The sequence below is a fragment of the Equus przewalskii genome, chromosome 19 (genome assembly GCF_037783145.1).
Source record: "Equus przewalskii isolate Varuska chromosome 19, EquPr2, whole genome shotgun sequence".
NCBI lineage: Eukaryota > Metazoa > Chordata > Mammalia > Perissodactyla > Equidae > Equus > Equus przewalskii.
The window spans coordinates 33,279,132-33,297,304 of record NC_091849.1 but is presented as its reverse complement, the minus strand read 5'-3'; the positions used below and the strand labels follow the sequence as shown (position 1 = coordinate 33,297,304).

Sequence of the window (18,173 nt, the reverse complement as noted above, 5' to 3'; positions counted from 1 at the left end):
ACCAAATGGAAACTATAGAACTGAAAAAGAAAATAAATAATTACCAGATGGGCTCAGTAGCAGAGTGGAGATTATAGAGGACAGAATCAGTGAACTTGAGGATAGGTCAATAGAATTTACTCAGCTTGCACAACAGAGAGAAAATAGACTCAAAAATATAAACGGAGACTCTGGACTTACAGGACAATAACAAAAGATCTAAAATTTTTATCATTTAAGTCCAGGAAGAAGAGGAAAGAGTGTGTGGCTAAAAGGTATTCAAAGAAACAATGGTTGAAAACTTCTCAAATTTGGCTAAAGACATAATCCTACAGATTCGAGAAACTGAGCAAAAACCAAGTAGGATAAACCCAAAGAAATCCACACTAAGACACTAGGATTATTAAACTTGTGGAACCTAAGACAAAAAAACCAAACCTAAAGATAGCCAGAGAGAAATGATACATTACCTCAACATCAAATTGAATGACAGTGGATTTCTCATGGAGGCAAGACAGAAGCGGCCTGAAAAACAACATTTTTAGGTGCTGAAGGAAAAGAATTGTCAACCAGGAATTCTGTATCTGGCAATAATGTAATATTGACTTCAGTAATGAAGTAGAAATATAGACATTCTTAGACTAAGGAAAACAAAGAAAATGCTGTCACTAACAAACCTACCCTTAGAGAATGGCTTAGGGAACTTCCCCAAACAGAATGTAAATGATAACAAAGAAGGTCTGGAGTTTCAGAAGGGAGAGAACAACAGAAGGGGTAGAAATAGTTGTAAACGTAATAAACTATCCTTCTCTTCATGAATTTCTTAACTCATATTTGATGGCCAAAGTAAAAATTTTAGCACCATTTGAAGTGGTATTCAAAGTATGTAGAAGAAATGCTTAATATAATTATATTTAAAAAGTGGAGAGGGTAAATGGTACTAATAGTATTAGGGGCAAGGATTCTACACTTTACTCAAACTGGTAAAACATCAACACCAGTAGACTATGATAAGTTACATGGCCATATTTAACACCTAGAGCAACCACTGGAAAATATATACAAAGTGATATACTAAAAAAACTGGTTGGGATCAAAAGCAAAAGTTCTCCTTGAGAACGTGCAACAAAACAGAAACACATATGGTGAGTGAGTCTGAAGTCTTGACTTCCATGTCTGGAAGCAGACATCACTGGCTAGGAATTTAACTGCTAAGTGGGAAAGAAACTAGAAGGACTCCATGCAGGAAGGAGAGTCAAAGATGGACTTTCTGCTTCTAGCTAGGCAATGAGTTTGGGCTTCCCCTGATTTTAAGGGAGGTTGAGGGAAATGTTTCCAAATACTAGTGGGCTATAGATACAGAGAGATGAGAGGATATAGAGTAGCTTCCTCACCAGGAGCCGAAGCAAGCCACCCACAGCTGCCCTGAGAGGACTGTTGTTGTCCCAGATACCCTGTAAAGCAATAACCCTGAATGACCATCAAAGAACAGGGGTTTTGATTGGGAGCCTGAAAGGCTGGGCAGAGGTGGCTAAACACTCTAGATAGGGAGGGTAGAGCACAGAAGGAAAGAGGATGGAGGAGAGAGAGCAACGGCCAAACCAACATCTAGAATACAAATTCATTGGAGATGAAATTAATTTTACAAAGTATTCTGTATGTACTACGTAAGTATATAAAATATGAATAGAAGGCAGATGACACCAATAATAATGACTCTTTCATTTCTGTGTTGGTGAGGAATGGGTCCTTCAGGTTTGGTTAGTTATCCTCTTGGGTGCCTCTCAATATCCCACCAGAGAAGTTAGTTGTAGGTTGAAAAAACACTCAGCACCAGTCCGTCTAGTTAAATGATTGTAATTGTCACCAGATCCATGTGCTTCCCTGTGTCAAATTCCAGGGATCTGATGACATTTACACACTTGGTTCCTTGGATATTAGTTAATAAACCCATCTCATGGCTCTTTCAGCTGTTATATACTGGTCATTCTGTTATGATCCTGATTCTCACACCTCTAGTTCTGTAATTTGGTATGAAAGTGATGAAAACATGGACTTTAAACTAACAAAACTTATGTGGATATTAGACTTAAGCCAAGGCTGTAATGGGATGAAATTTGGGAGGATCTTAGAAACGATGTAAGGTATTTTCCATTTGGGAGAGACCTGAGTTATTGGGTGCCAGAGGGAGGAATATAGCAAAGTGAATTCTAAAATGGCCCCCAAGAATATCACCCTCTGATCCCTTATAAAATTCCCTTCCCTCGAGTGTGCACGAAACCTGCAAGAATGGTGGGACAATCATTCCTCTGATTGGGTATGCCTTGAACACAGTTGACATTAAGAAAGGAAGATTATTCTGAGTGAGCATGATCTAAAAATGTGAGCCCTTAAAAGAGACTGAACTCATCCTGAAGAGGGAGCTTCACTGTGAGGGAGATGCTCTGTTACTGACTTTGAATGTGGAGAGGGCCACATGGCAGGGATCTGAGAGGGGCCCCTAGGAGCTGAGAGTGACTCCTGGCTGACAGCTGGCCTGACGACAGGACTCAATTCATACAAGGAAATGAATTCTGCCTACAGCCTGCAAGCTTGGAAGAGGACCGCAATCCTCAGATGAGAAGTGCAAACCCAGCTTGTGACTTCAGTCTTGTGAGACCGTGAACAGAGAGCCTATATGAGCCCACCTACAATTCTGACTTAGAAAACAAATATTAAATGGGTGTTGTTTTAAGCTGCTACTAACATATTATGACAGAGGTAGAAAACCGATACAATATCTTTTGTTCATTTACATTTTACACACTGCATCTTAAGCACTTTTTTACATAACTGAAATACTTATTAATTGATATATATTTCACATATCAATTCTTGATTTTTCATATAACTTGTGATTGTATGATAATTTTTAAATAGAATTTTTTAATATTGTCAATATCTTTTCTCTATAGTTTCTTCCTCTGTTTTGTTATTTTAAATCATCCCACCCCTTTCTAACGAAATAAATATTACTTAGTTTTTTCTATATTTTGAGTTTCTTCTTATTTTACATTTGAACTTTGAATCCATCTCAATACCATCCATGTGTGTATTTATGTATGGGCTCTTTTTACTTTCCAAGTAATTAACCAATTGACCCAATGCCATTTTTAGTAAATTTCTCTCATTGCACTAAATTAAAAATTCACTTTTATATCCCCCTCTGTATTCTTTTTTGTTTTTGTTTTTTTGCATGGAAGGATTCACCCTGAGCTAACATCTGCTGCCAATCTTGTTCTCTTTTTTGTTTCTTTTCCCTAAAGCCCCAGTACATACTTGTATATCATAGTGTAGGTCCTCTAGTTCTTTTTATGTGAGCCATGGACACAGCATAGCCACTGACAGACAGGTGGTATGGTTCCATGACTGGGAACTGAATGTGGGCTACTGTAGCAGTGAAAGCTCCAAACTTTAACCACTGAGCTATCAGGGCTGGCTCCACTGCCTTCTTAATTTATCCAACATGAAGGCAGGATAATTTTTTCCATCCTTGAAAGTACTCCCAGTGTGGCATTCTTTTAAAGAAGAGAGAGTAAACTGCCCAGTATATAATTAAAAACAGTTTGAACCTTTAGTGCAGTGTCTTGAGAGATATCAAATTTGGATTATATTTATAACACCAAGAAGAAAAATGATTCAAAATTCTCTTAAAATATCTTCTTCACCTAAAAATCTCACACTAGAATTTCTTCACTCACCAGTTTTCTTACCACCATACTGCTTTTCCTTCCATTTCACCTATGGGTGCCATGATGATCAGGCGTATCTCAAAAGACTTTCAAAAGAATTGGCTCCTAACTCCTCATGTCCAATTGCTTTCCACTCCCCATTAGCTACTGCCCTTCACCTCAAAAACCAAGACTGACTCCAGAAGAGTGGAGTGGGCCCTTCAGTGTCATGGAGAGGTGAAGAATGTAACCTATAACACAGAAGCTTCTTAGAAATATGTTTCTGTCTGCCACCCCTAAATTTTCTCAAAGGGTTAGCAGATTCCTAGAAACATAGTAAATAAATTTCTCAACTTCATTAATCTTAACATAAATTAGGTTCTGTTTCTGTGCAGTCAATTTTATTCCACATTTGTCTTTTTTGCAGCAATATGTACGTTTACCTTTATAATAATTTGTAAACATTAGAAAAACTCTCCCTATTTTTCTTATTAATAACTATTTTTGTACATTTATTAGTCTTGAAAAAATTAGAAATATTTTATTAATAAAAGTATTTTAATGATACTTAGATTAAAGCATCACCAAACCTATGTATTTTGTTTGGGAAATTGACACAAGCTGTCCTGTGAAGAACATGGTATCTTTATTTGTTTATTAAACTTTTTTCTGTCCTTAAGTAAACTTTTGTTCTCTTCTGAATTGCACACATGGCTGGTAGAGCTTATTGTTTTGATCTTTTGTATATTTATTGCTTTTATAAATCAACAGTTTTCTGGAACTGACTTAGTGGCTTAGTCTGCCAGAGACAAGTGACTGCCTCACATCTGCTCATTGAGTGGAGAGGAAAGTATTTAATGGTTTACCTTAAACACAACTTCTGTGAAACTTGTTTTTTAAGCAACATTTCATATTTGGTTACTTCCTGGTCTAGTAACCACTTCCTTCAGCCAAGGTAATTCCCCTCTCCTTCAAGAGCCAGGCATGTGATAAAAAATGTCTTCTGTTGTCACATAGTGATTGCTTCCCTTGTCCTGAGTGTGTAGTCTGCTGGTTTTATGTATTCACTTCCAACTGAAGTCTTTCTTCCCAACCTCTTACAGCAAGTTTTGATTCACAAGGTATTTTAGTCTGATCTAGAATATAATGATGTCCCACAGGTGTGAAGAATATAGGTGTATATAATTTTGAAATAATATCAGTATAAGAACATAAGACAGAGTGTTCAGATTCCAACACAACCCTCAACAAGTAGTCTTTCTGTAAGGTGTTTTAAAAATAATAAAAATTGATTTGATTGATATAGACATAGGAGGCAAAATGTCAATGAAAGGCAAACCCCTGTTCTGAATTACCACATGAGGGGAATAGAGGCCAATGAAACAAGGTCCTACTCCAAAGGGCAGGGTGGCCAGTGGGCAGGGAGGATTGATATGGTCTGAGTTTGAGATGCATACTGTAGCTGTTAATTTGGCATCATCTTCAGTTTGAATGTTTCTGTGAGATCCTGTCTTACATCTCTGACAATCCTAAAAGAAGAAAAGGAAGATCATTTTATGTGAGCCTGGTCCATGAGAAATCATTAAAATGGTTATATTCTCATTTATTTTTCCCCCACACTTGTTTTGATTTTTTTAATTCAATCTATTTTGAATAGTTAATACATGGTCATGACAAAAAATTCAAATGTACAAAGGTGGATTACAGTAGAAAGTTTACCTCTCTCCCAACCCAAACTTATGGCTATCAAGGGTGCCTTTGAGGAAGTAACTACTATTAGTACTTTTTGGTTATCCTTCCAGAAATGGTCTACACATATATAAGCAAAACCCATCTATCTCCATCTACCATCTGAATAGCTCTCTATTATTAACACAAATCATAGTGTGCTATACACTTTGCTTTTTCCAAATAACTATATATCTTATAAGTGTTTTCATATCTGGACATAAATATCTGCCTCATTTTGAAAATAGCCACTTAGTAGTCTGATAGTGATAGACATTCAGGTGGTTTTCTATCTTTGCTCCTATAAACAATGGTACAATGAATAAACTTACACATACATTACTTTATGCATATTCAAGATATAATCAGGATAAATTGTTAGGGGTGGATTCGTTAGGTCAAAGACTGCACATTTGTAAATTTGATTGGTAGGGCCAAAGTTCCCTCCATAAAACTTTCACCAATAACCAACTCACCATCAATGTATGAGAGTGTATTATCACGCTTCTTACACTCTGCCTATTTTATAGGTGAAAAATATGTGCCCATATTTCTTTATTTTTCTTATGTTAATCAAAGTAAGCCAAACTGCTGTAACAAATAGAACCAAAAGTGTATGATGGCTCAAATACAGTAGAACCTTAAATCTTACCAATGTAACAACAGACAGGTGTGGACGATTAATGACTAACTCTCTTCCAGGTGGTAATTCAGGGATCTGGGCTCCCATAATACTTTAATATGGTGTCTCCTTTTTCTGTTCCTATTAAAATTAACTCACTTCAATTTTTATTCAAGAAGAGAGGTCAAGAATGGTGGCCAATTGTGATCTAGAAGGGTAGGAGAGGAGGTTAGTGAAATTTGTTACAGTGTCCACTACTATAGTTAGCCTTGTGACTGTAAGTAATATTCATCACGTCTCTCCCTCATAAGCCTTTCTTGATTCCTCTCACCCTTTGAATTTAGCCTAGATTGTTTTTCTAGATTGGTTGCAGAGACTACCATCCCAGAAGCCTCTATGCTCTTATTTACCCTTCCTTTGTTGAATTATGATTGTTTTGGTGTCCACTGACAGCCATTATCACACATAAAAGTACTAAAAGGCTGTCCAGTAAATTCCATGGGTTCCAAAGATATTCTTCCCTGCCTTTACTGTGAATGTACAACCCTAGTTTCCCATGGTAATTAAGATCAGTTCCGGCATTTGGTACATAACTTCCCTTGTTTGTCTGATGGCACATTGGCTTGAGATGGCTGTCAAAGTCAAATTTCACTGAAATCTTTCTGTGTCATTTTGAAGAAGCATTTCTCTTCCAGGAACCAGAATATCTAAATTGGGAGAGCCCAAGTTTATAGAGACAGTTAGCATAAATTCCACAATTGGGTTTAGTAGTGAGAGGAGCCACTCCATCTTGGTTTACATCATTGATTCAAGGCTTATACCACATCTTAGAGGGCAGTATCCTCTAGCCAACACCATTCAATCATTCTATTGGACTGGACCCACCTTGGTAACAGAGTATATATGATGAGCTGTTGGCACATCTTCTTTGTTATTAAGTGGGTTCTGCAGTCCGAGGCAGTCTTGTGTAGAGCACTATGTCAATGAATATGGCATTCCATGAGTCCTTGGATGGTGATGGTTCTGGAGGCACTGTGGGCAAAAATGGCAAACCCATATCCAAAATACATATATACAAATTCCAGGAAGGATAAAGCACTTCCTCTCCAAGGTGAAAGCTTTTGATATAGTCAACCTACTACCAGTTGGCTTGGATGGTCTCCCCAAGGAACAGTACCATATTAAGAGCTCAGTGTCATTCTCTACTATTGGTATGTTGGGACTCAGCTATGCATTAATTACATCACCTATGTTAAGTGCAAGCCCCTGTTGTTGAGCCCATGTATATCTCTCTTTCCTACTATGATGGCCATGCTGTTCATGGGCTTATTGCACATTGACTGCAGTGGCCGAGAAGAGAAGCAGGAGGATATCCATAGGATGAGTTGTATTTGTAACTTTTGAGAGCCACCTCTGATGTGGATCCTTTATGATGAGGATTAATGTGAAATCCAAAGATCTACACAATTTGAGTCCATTCCTGGAGGTCCACCTATGTACGTCTTTCTCATGCTTCCTTTTCCAGATCTACTAGCTCGTTCTTTTCAGGAGCTTGGTGACTCAGATGAACTATTCACCACTGTCCAAGAGTAAATATCTATACCTCAGGCTATCTCTTTTTACATTCAAAGGGGGTAATCAGGTCATTGAGAGCCATCACCAAGTGAGGCTGTAATATAGCAGCAGCCCACTTTCAAATAATGTCACCATGTAATCCAACCCTTTTTGGAACTGATCCAGAATTCTTTCTTCCATCGTTAGTTATTTAAACAAAAGTCTCATAATGATATCGATATAGGTTCGAGAAAAGGTGATGGTTCAGTAGAAGTAGGTAAGACATGGAAATTTAAACTTGCTATTAAATCACTTTATAATTTACTAATGTGTTTTTGATTTATTCAAGTCTGATTCCAAATATACCACTCTAATTGCACAATGGATTGTGGTTGTGCATGCCCACACCATGACTCTATAAATCTTATAACATCCAGCAACAAATCACATAGTCACTTAGTGTGCTAAGTGCCTATCAGGAAGAAAATGCACACTTGGTCTTATCTTTAAAACATATGAGTTCATGCAAAGTTGCTGTTAGAGAAGTTTTCCTGTGGCCATATTTTGGAACACGTGGTGTGATAGAAATTCTCAAAGAGTTTAAGCTATGACTTCCACTTTAGGCCATGATAGAATACTTGGTAACAGACACAGCCTACTAATGGAAACAACTAGAAAACAGGAAAAAATATATAGGGTGAATGTTTCCAGATATTGGACAACAGGCCCTAAAGGACTGTGATTCTTGAGATGAGGACATAAGCAAGAGGAAACCTACGATAGGTTTGAATGTCTGCCTGAAGAACACCTTCAAAATCTTGTGGACAGGAGGAGGTCACAAGCAGAGCGAGGTGAACTTGCTGAGTTGAAGGGAAAGTGATTTGAGTTTGGGAAGGCTAAGGAGGATGGAATCTGAGGGGCAGAGTTTCAGAGAAGAAGAAAATCTGAAGAAAGAGCTCTAGAAATCTACATAGTCCTTTTGAGTCTATTCCTTAATATGAAGCTGAAATGCATAGAGTGAAACTACAAGGCCTAGAAAAGAGTGATCCAGTAGCTGGAATCTGATGTCTTCCCAGAAGACACACAGAAGAGGAATTCAGGTTTTAATCAGCCAGACTGTAGAGACCCTTTGAATATCAGGCATTCAGTGGCCACTAGGAAGACCGTGCCTTAATAGTGGAGGAAAAACAGTCCTAGACTAGTACTACTCTAACCCATCATAAAACTTAATAAGCAACCTCAAAAGGATTAAGCTGCTCTGCAAGTAAAATAACTGCCTGTTATAATAAATAACAAAATTCTTTAAAGAAATACAAGTATGTAACAAAATAAAATCCACAATATCCAGCATCTCATGAAAATTACCAGACATGCCAAGAAAGAGAACAATGATGAACAATAATGAAGAAAGAAATAAGTCAATGGGAAAAGAAGCTGAAATGAGAAAGAAGATGGAATGAGCAGACAAGGATGTTAAAACACCTGTGATAAATATGCTCAAGGATTTACAGAGGGAAAAAAAACCAAGATGAGTAGAGAAATGGAAGATGTAAAAACAACAAAAGAGTTGGGGCCAACCTGATGGTATAGTGGTTAAGTTTCCATGCTCTGCTTTGCTGGCTAGGGGTTTGCAGGTTCTGATCCCTGGTGTGGACATACACCCTGCTCGCTAAGCCATGCTGAATCAAACATACAAAATAGAGGAAGATTGTCATGGATGTGTCTGCCTTAAGCAAAAAGAGGAAGATTGGCAACAGATGTTATCTCAGAGCCAATCTTCCTCACCAGATAATAAACAAACAAATAAATAAATAAAAAAAATAATAATAAAAGACACACTTAGAAATTAAAACACAATACCTGAAATAAAAATTCTCTGGATGGATCTGTCTGCCCTGTCTCCCCTAAGTAACGAAAAAAATCTTAATCTGCAAAGGGAAGGGCATCAAAATCACAGCTTGAGGATACTAGTGGAAACAAACTGCATCTGAGGAGAGGAACGAGGCAGGAAATGCTACCCATATGGACAGGCAAAACACTGCACACTTGTGAAGGCTGCCATGATGAGACCCAAGTCCACAGTGCCTGCCTAAGACTGAAGCATAATCATGAAATCAGAGAATGACCCAACCCACATCCCACCACCACACTAACAGCTCCTGAATAAAAATAGAATAAAAGTGGGACATAGCTGGGAGAGTTTCAAGAAACAGACTCTCTCTGGGAAGTGGCACAAAGGCAAGACTCAAATCCAGGTGGAGAGACAAACACAAGGTATCACAGAGGAATCTGAAGCCACTGATGCACTGAGGGTGACCATAGTAACAACAAACTTCAAACCCAGTTCAATTAATGACTAGATTAATGAAAATCTCCACAATAAAGGCCTAGCAGAAGGAAAGTTGTGCTCATCTCCCAGCATAAAAAAATTACCCCAGTACCTTTTGTCTTATACAACATGTCTGGCTTTTCAACAAAAAATTATGAGGCATACCAAAAGTCAGGAAATAAAATACAAGAGATCAAGCTCTCCTTGGAGCTTTTAAAATCTGCACCCATTGGCATTTCTTGTTTGCCAGCCTTTCCAGCACCCAATCTGGGACATATAAGGCAAAAATAAGGGGCTGGCTTCATGGCAGAGTGGTTAAGTTCTCACGCTTTGCTTTGGTGGCCCAGAGTTTTGCCGGTTCGGATCCCAGGCACGCACATGGTACAGCTCATCAGGCCATGCTGGGGCGGCGTCCCCCATAGCACAACCAGAGACACTCACAACTAGAATATACGTCTATGCACTAGGGGGCTTTGGGGAGAAGAAGAAAAAAAAAGAAGATTGGCAACAGATGTTAGCTCAGGTGCCAATCTTAAAAAAATAAAACCTATAAAACTCACTGTTACATTATTTTTCTGGTTTTCTGAGGTCCCTAGTTAGTCTGCCTTATTTTCTTCACCATTCAGAATCTTGTTATGTGTGAGATATATACATAAATATGTATAAACTCTCTCTGTATATAAAATATATTATATATTAAATATATTATTAGATATATATGTATTAAATATATCATTAGATACATATATATTAAAAACTCTAGGATATATATATATATATATATATATATATATACTTAGTGAGAGAAATAGGGAGAAGTACATCCACTCCATCTTTTTTGGAATCAGAACTCTCATCACCATCATTTTCAAAAGATATTTTTGCTGAATATAGAATTCTAAGTTTGTAGTTTTTATATTCAATACATAAAGATATTGCTCCATTGTCTTTTGGCTTACATAGATTCTGATTTCTGAAGTCATTTTTGCTTAATTCCTCTGGTAAAATGTGATACATACATTTTTTTTTACTATGGCTACTTTTAGTGTTTTCTCTTTATCACTGTTTTTCCCCTACCAATTTGCTTATGATGCGTTTTAGTTTTCTTTCTTCTTCCTTTTTTTTTTGAGGAAGATTAGCCCTGAGCTAACATCCACTGCCAATCTTCCTCTTTTTTTTTGCTGAGGAAGGCTGACCCTGAGCTAACATTCATCCCCATCTTCCTCCACTTTATATGTGGGACACCTACATATGGCTTCCCAAGTGGTGCCATGTCCGCATCCAGGATCCGAACCAGTAAACCCTGGACTGCAAAAGTGGAACCTGCGCACCCAACTGCTGCACCACCAGGCCAGCCCCTGTTTTAGTTTTCTTTATATTTGATTTTCTTTATGTTTCTTATGCTTAATGTTCATTGAACGTCTTTCTCTCTCCACTGTATTATAAGCTATATGGAGACAATGACTAGGAGTATGATGTCAGAAGTATTAATTGAAAAAAGTAGATGAATAAGTCTAAAACTATATGCAAACCTGTCCATAAATAGACACAAATACATCTATGTATCTGGTATTTAGCAACATTCTTCTTACTATCTACCTATAAGTCTTACCCAGATATCATCTGGAAACTCAAACACCTCAGGCTCTTAAAAAGATTATTTACACACCATTACATACCCTACGGAAGTTCACAACTCTTCCTCAAGAATATTCTAAAAATCAAGAATATATTTACTTTCATGGCCAACTCGGGACCCAAACTTTTAATTTTAACAAATTCACGTGTGTTCTGTGTCTTGATAATTGTAGAGGAAAATGCTGTAAAATCTCTAATATTCTTTCCATGTCATGTGGTTAGTCAGAGTTAATTATGGTGATCTCATCTGCTGTGTAATGTGCTGGTTCAGATTTGGACAAACCTTAAACAGTTCTGGCCAATGATATGTGCTGAGGGTCTTGCTCAAGACTTCTCAGAAAGTAAAACCAGTCTCTCTACTTAGTTATACCAATAAGGGAGCATGTTACCACAGGTACTGATGGAAACCTGCTTATACAAATCTGGATCACAGTAGGAAACAGACTTTCACTTGGATAATTTAAAATAAAGATACTTAATTATAGGACCATTTATAGAAGTATAAACTGCATTAAGTTATGAGCAGATTAAGGGATTTTGAGGTTCCTGGAGACTAGAAAGAGTGGAAAGCCTTGAAGAGGCAAAGGGACTTGGCAGAATCTATAGTTGTGGTGGGACCAGCCACGGGCAGAACACTTGTGTACCAAAGCAAGGAAGGAGTGAAGAAGGAACACCACGATCTTATTCTCTTCCAATCTCCTAATGATAACATCCCCTGACTGAACCCAATGAGAAACCAGCTGGAAAGTCTGACGTAGTGGTGAAATCCCTAGCTCAGCCTTTGGGGCACAGAGCAGGGCCAATAAGGACAAAGAATGGACCTCCTCAGGCAAACTAAAAATAACCTGTATACTTCTTATGACCACCTGGGGAACCAACTATAAGATGAAGCCAGTTCTGTAGATAGAAGAACTGAGAGTTAGAGATAATTGGATCTATGTTGACATAGATAAAGACTAAATCAATTGACCCTATAGACTGCCCTATTGATATCAAACCTGAAGTGAGTTCACTCACCGGTTGCACAGCAAGCCAGTCTCTGACCCCGGGGGTAGTGGAAGAAAATAGGAACTTTATTATTGCACAGCACTAAGCAAGGAGAAAGGGCAGCTAACGCTGAAATCCCAAACTCCCCAAAAAGCTAAAAGGAAGGGTTTTTATTTGGGGTTTTAGCTAGGGGAGGGGGAGCATATGGCCTTGCTGGTGGGAGCTTTCCCACCAGCCTGTGTTTGGCCTTGAGACTACTTGCAGAGAGTAGGGAGCCCATGACCTTGCTGGTCAGCAGCTTTACCATCAGCCTGTAGCTCTTTGTGGGGAGGAGATAATGAATCCAGGTGCTTGTCCTTGGCAGTGTCTGTCTCCATGGAGGATAGTGGATTCTGGAGCCAGGAAGACAGAGAGTAAGCTGGGAATGAGTGTTTTGGTTTTAACCCCATATATGCTGGGTTTAATGTAGGGAAACTGACATCACGGTCGGTATCACTATTTCTGCACTTCATATTATGAAATACAGTAAATGTCCTTACTGTATGAGCCCGTCTCGGTGTTTTTATTACATGAAGGAAAAAGCACGCTATCCAGATTTAGGATAATTTACCTACTGCTTTGTGTACATGGTTAAGGAACATTTTTTCCCTTCATCTTGAATTTCCTTCCTCCTCTACCCTGATCAACCACAAGGGGGCACTATCTGATCACCAACTCCTGGCTGATGAGGAAGGAGTCCTCCACAATGCCCACATCAGTTTCCAGAGGCCGGTGTCACTCTCCTTTCTCTGAAAATGGGTTGCCACCAGGGATTCTTGGAAAAGAGAAGATGTTGGGATTAGAAAGGCAAAGGATCTAGTGGGGAGTTGTAATTCAGAAAAGGTCCATTGATTAGAGGGGCAGGGGTGTGGGTGTGGGCAGTGTTGGAACATGCAGTCATAATGTCCAAACTGGTCTTCGACTGAGCAGTGTTCCTCAGCACTCCAAAGAGGCGGAATTCTACAAACCTGTCAATCTCAGGTTTTTCCTACCTGGTCTTCTTTTCCAGATTCCATACAGAATTGCTCATATAAATCAAAATTGTATGGCAACTGGCGTAAAGAGTGTGTCAAAGTGCCTATGTGGTTAGTTACTGATCAAAGATGGCAGAATATGCAAAGAGGAGAGGATGGGTAGGAATAAAGGAGGGTGGATCTGACAATGTGCGTGCACACTAATGAGAATGGAAACCATGCTCGAAAGAGCCTGAGTACAAAATCCCAATTTGCTTTCTCTTTCTCTTGGATTCCCCAGGTGTCTGGGGCTTTCTTTGGAGGGTCTTATATTTGGGAAGTCTGGTCCAGAAACAAGAACTGGATAGAAACAACTTGTGGGTGGTGATTCCTGCTCACTCTCAAAGGTGTATCTTATGGGTCGGTCACCTAATTTTGGTCAATCAGCAATTCATGAATGAATGGCCAATTCACAGCAACTAGCCCACGCATCAGTTTGCTGAATGAAATACTGACCATATGTAGCAAATTTAGTAATTTACCAGAACTTTGCTTGAGGAATAGTTTTATTGAATTTATTCATTACTTGTCTAGTGAACATTATACAAATATCAGCATTTCAGATAAAAATTTTCAGTTTATATTTATATTGGTGTCAAATCCTCTCAAAAGCTATGTTTTATTTTATAAATTTTAGCATTTTAAAACCTCTTTTTCTAATTTCTCTAAAGGATCAATTTGTAAAATTTAACAAATTCAATGAAAATTTTTTTTGACTTTAAATCGTTTGTTCCAATTTATATTAAAAGCATTTTAAACGACTTCTGAAATTGTCTGTGAAGTGTAATTGACTAGTTTCCATTTTGTCTTTATAAATGCATTTGTTATAAAACTTCATGGTAACTGGGAGCTCTTTGTTGGCAGAGAGATGGAGTGGAGTCCCAGAGAGCAAGAGAATGGGGGCCAGGGAGGGCAAGGGGGCCTCTAATATACTTTGGAACCATCAAATATGAGTTGATACAAACTTTAGAAATAGAAAAAAAGAATGAGCTTGAGGTACACTAGTAATTTTGGCAAATCGGTTCCTCAGTAAACTGGCTTTTGGTGGATCAGCTTCATCAAATTAGCCTGAATTCTTTTGGATCACATAAAGTAATCTGCAGACCCTCTGAAAAGTCCCCTCCACACTGCTTCCAAGGTGGTTTATGAAGGAAAAAGTATGTCATGGCACTCCTCTACTTAAATGCCCTCTATTGGTTTTTTTTGGTCATACTGTGAAGAAAATCAAGGCAACTTTTAATGATGCCGTCATCAAACCTCACAAAGACTGGGACACCTAAATCCCAACCTCTAATCACGCCAAACCACACGCTTTGAGTGACACTCCACTCCTGCCCCAGTCCTGCTAATCCTCCCTGTCTGCACTCAGGTAAGCAATTTTGCCTGGAATAAACATAGACTTTCATGTGCTGAGTCCTCATCTCCTCTGAGACGTGCACCTGGAAGGCCTGTCTTTCAACTCTGTCAAGACCTCTACACCATCAACTCCCCACCCTCCCCATCTTGAAAGATTATTAGTCATGAATTAATACACAAATAATAATCATCTTCCAGTCCTATGCTGCCACCCCATTCCAGGAGAAAAGAAAATAACTGAACCAATGGGCACCACTATTGATTTCTAGTTTTAGGAGTGCCCTGAACCTTCAACACTGTTCAGTCTTGTCTTTAGGCAGCAGTATTTGACATTCCCTGTAATGGCCGTTGTGAACTTTTGTTTCTTTTGTTTTTTCCCCATATATGTCTCCCCTCCAATGTGTGAACTCCTAAAAGGCAGGATCCGTGTATTTTCATCTTTGAAACCCAGGACCTTACCTCTGCAGGTGTACAGAAAATACTGGTAATTGGCAGTATCCACTGCCTGAGATCTGTTGGATTTGGGGGAAGACAAATCAAACTACAGTAAACAAAACCACATTAGTGTGTCAGAGCTCAGACACAGGGAGACCCCTGATCATGAGGGCGAGGAATGCAGGGCACTCAGCCTGTGACACTTTGAGACATTTGTCAGAAGCTACAATGAGGAGTGGCCAGTCCATCCTCCTCTGAATCTGGTCAAGATGCATGAAATATGGTCCTGGTCTCTCTGCCATAAAAGTCCACATAGCTTACAAAGCTGCATTCACTCTCTTCTTTCACCAGTTTGTATTAAGACTCCATGTTTTGCACTCAAGTTTCCATATTTGTGAGCCCACTGAGAGGAGGACCAGGTTCTGAGATCTGAAATTATAGTTAAAATGGCAGCTCTGTGCAGAGGTAGTCATGGCACTTCACTTTTTGTTAAAGGGAAATAATATTCTGGCAGCAGCATTTCTAATTATATTACTACTGGCATTAAGGAGGCCACAGGACCCTTCAGAATATACAATATTTCTTGATTCCTGAACTGAATGCAGAATACGGTCCTGGATGAGCCTTCTGGTAACAAGATGATAATTATGTTCACAGTTGACCCCACTGACAAAGCACAGATTCTAAGTGATGCTGACTAGGGAAAATGATTTCTCCCTGAGTTTCCACAAGGAAAAAGTCCACAACTTTTATCTTCTACCTGAGGGAACAGAGGATGCCCCCTGGGGAGAGTCTCCTTTCTGTAACCCTGACTCATATCAATGACTGTTTTTATTATCCTATTGTCTATCCACATGGGCACCCAGCCCTCATCCTAAGTCCCCTGCCTCCACAGAGGCCAGGCAGGGTGATTCAGGTGAAGTGCCTGGAATCAGGATGTTTGTCCCAGTTGCCTTCCTCTCAGGTCGGAACAGTAGTGTCTGCTCTGAGTAATGCAGCTGGGCTATGGGCAGCACAGAGAGCTCTACAAAATGTAGAGAATGCTGAATGGGTTGGGGCAGGCAGCTGGCAAAAGCCCAAACCAGAGCCTTTCAGATGAGGTTTTAGCCAATCAGAAAAAGAATTCTAAGGTGACACTTTTGTTGCTAGTTGAAAAGTCTATGTGAAGAGGCCTGTGAGGCTGGGAAATCCCCAGGTCTGACTCAGCCTCCACTGCACAGCCCAGGAACAGAACTGAGGGGAGTTTCCCCCTTAGGACAGGAGGGAGGGCATGGGCCAGGGCCCTCTGTTTATTCTCAGGGACCCTGAGGTGGGGGCAGAGGGAACTGAGGCACCTTCAAGGTCCCTCTCTGACCATTCTTCCTGGCCCCCAACCCTATTCCAGTTCTGAGTCTGATGTTCCTCCTTTATGCTTCCACCCCACGGTGGAAACTCTCTTTATTCTGGAGTTACCCTGATCCTGATACACCACCGCTGGTGGAAGCCCAGTGATAAATGTTACAGTCTCAGGTGATCTGGAACTAGAATATTGGAGTAACTCACTGCCTCCATGTGCCACTAATGGAAACTTGTTTTTGTTGTCTCTTCCCTATTTCTTTTTACCTGGCAAACTCCTTATATTCTGCTTTTAGATCTTGTCCTTTATTTTAAAAGGAAAACCTAAAACACAGGGAAGAGAGAGAGGGAGGGAGAGAAGAGAGAAGGAGGTACTTATTGTCTTCTTTATCAATGTTTGCCAGGCACTGTTCTAATTGCTCCATAACCATTTAGTACTGCCCCTAGTCATGGGCAAGAGGAGCCTGGTAAATACATTTATTTATTAAATTTATTAATTTAATATAAACTTATTAACACGTTTATTTAAAAAAATACATCGATACTTCTGCTATTCAAGATTTAATGCTGAGGACTGGCACAGTACATCTGTTAAGCATCCGCTCCCGCGATAACACTACTCAGGCCCCAGGAAATGCTTCTCCACATCTTTTGCTCTCTGCCCTCGAAACTAAAGGCAACTGTGTCCAAACACTGTGTGTGTTTGTGGATTGCAGCTTTGCTGACATCAGATGAGGCTGTTTCATGGTTCAGGGAGGATTTAAGCAGCTGAAGAGCTTATAAGAGAAAAGTCAACTTAACTTTTCAAATACTTCCATCAAGGAGCAGGAACGCAATAGATTCTCGCATAATGAAAATCAATTACCAGCAGGGCTGAGTGTAGATGTTTTTTGCTTGTTTTCTTGCTCCACATATTAACCTGATACTCCCAACAGTTACACATGGCCACTGAGGAACATTTTGCAACATTAAACAAGTCATGTTACACTTAAGTCTGTACATGTGAAGATGTAGGTAGAAAATGCATGAAGCATGATCCACATTTTACAAAGAGAAGCCTGAGGCAAAAAGAGGTTCGGTAATGTGTTGACTCTCATAAAGCACATTTGTGGTAGAATTACAGCTCCAAACCATTTCCTTCTAACTCTGGTCCTCCCACCACAACTTAAGGCTCCTCAGAGTGTCCAAGATAATAGGAGTGAACATCTCTGGGACAATAATATTCTCTCCTCTGAAATTTGATCCCCATTTATTTCCCCCTACAAAAAAAGTCCCAAGTACAATAGGTTTTAAATAAATATGACAAAGATGTTCTACTCTTGAATCATTTTTTTTCCTGGTTCTTTAAACCCCTAAGGCATTCAATCTTCAGATCTTCTGCAACTGAGAGAGAATCTTCACCTCAAATGTTCATCCAGTGCAGTTTGATGGAGAAACAGTGACAGGCA

The 18,173-nt window shown here is 39.3% G+C and overlaps 1 long non-coding RNA gene across 1 annotated transcript; it reads right to left on the bottom strand.

Annotated features, from left to right (window-relative positions):
* Positions 1 to 3,016: 3,016 nt before the first annotated feature.
* LOC103541525 (uncharacterized) lies at positions 3,017 to 18,133 on the bottom strand. Its single transcript, XR_542482.2, has 2 exons — positions 17,591 to 18,133; positions 3,017 to 5,218 (listed from the first exon to the last, which is right to left on the bottom strand). It is a non-coding gene; the product is annotated as an uncharacterized lncRNA (long non-coding RNA).
* Between the last annotated feature and the right edge of the window lie 40 nt (positions 18,134 to 18,173).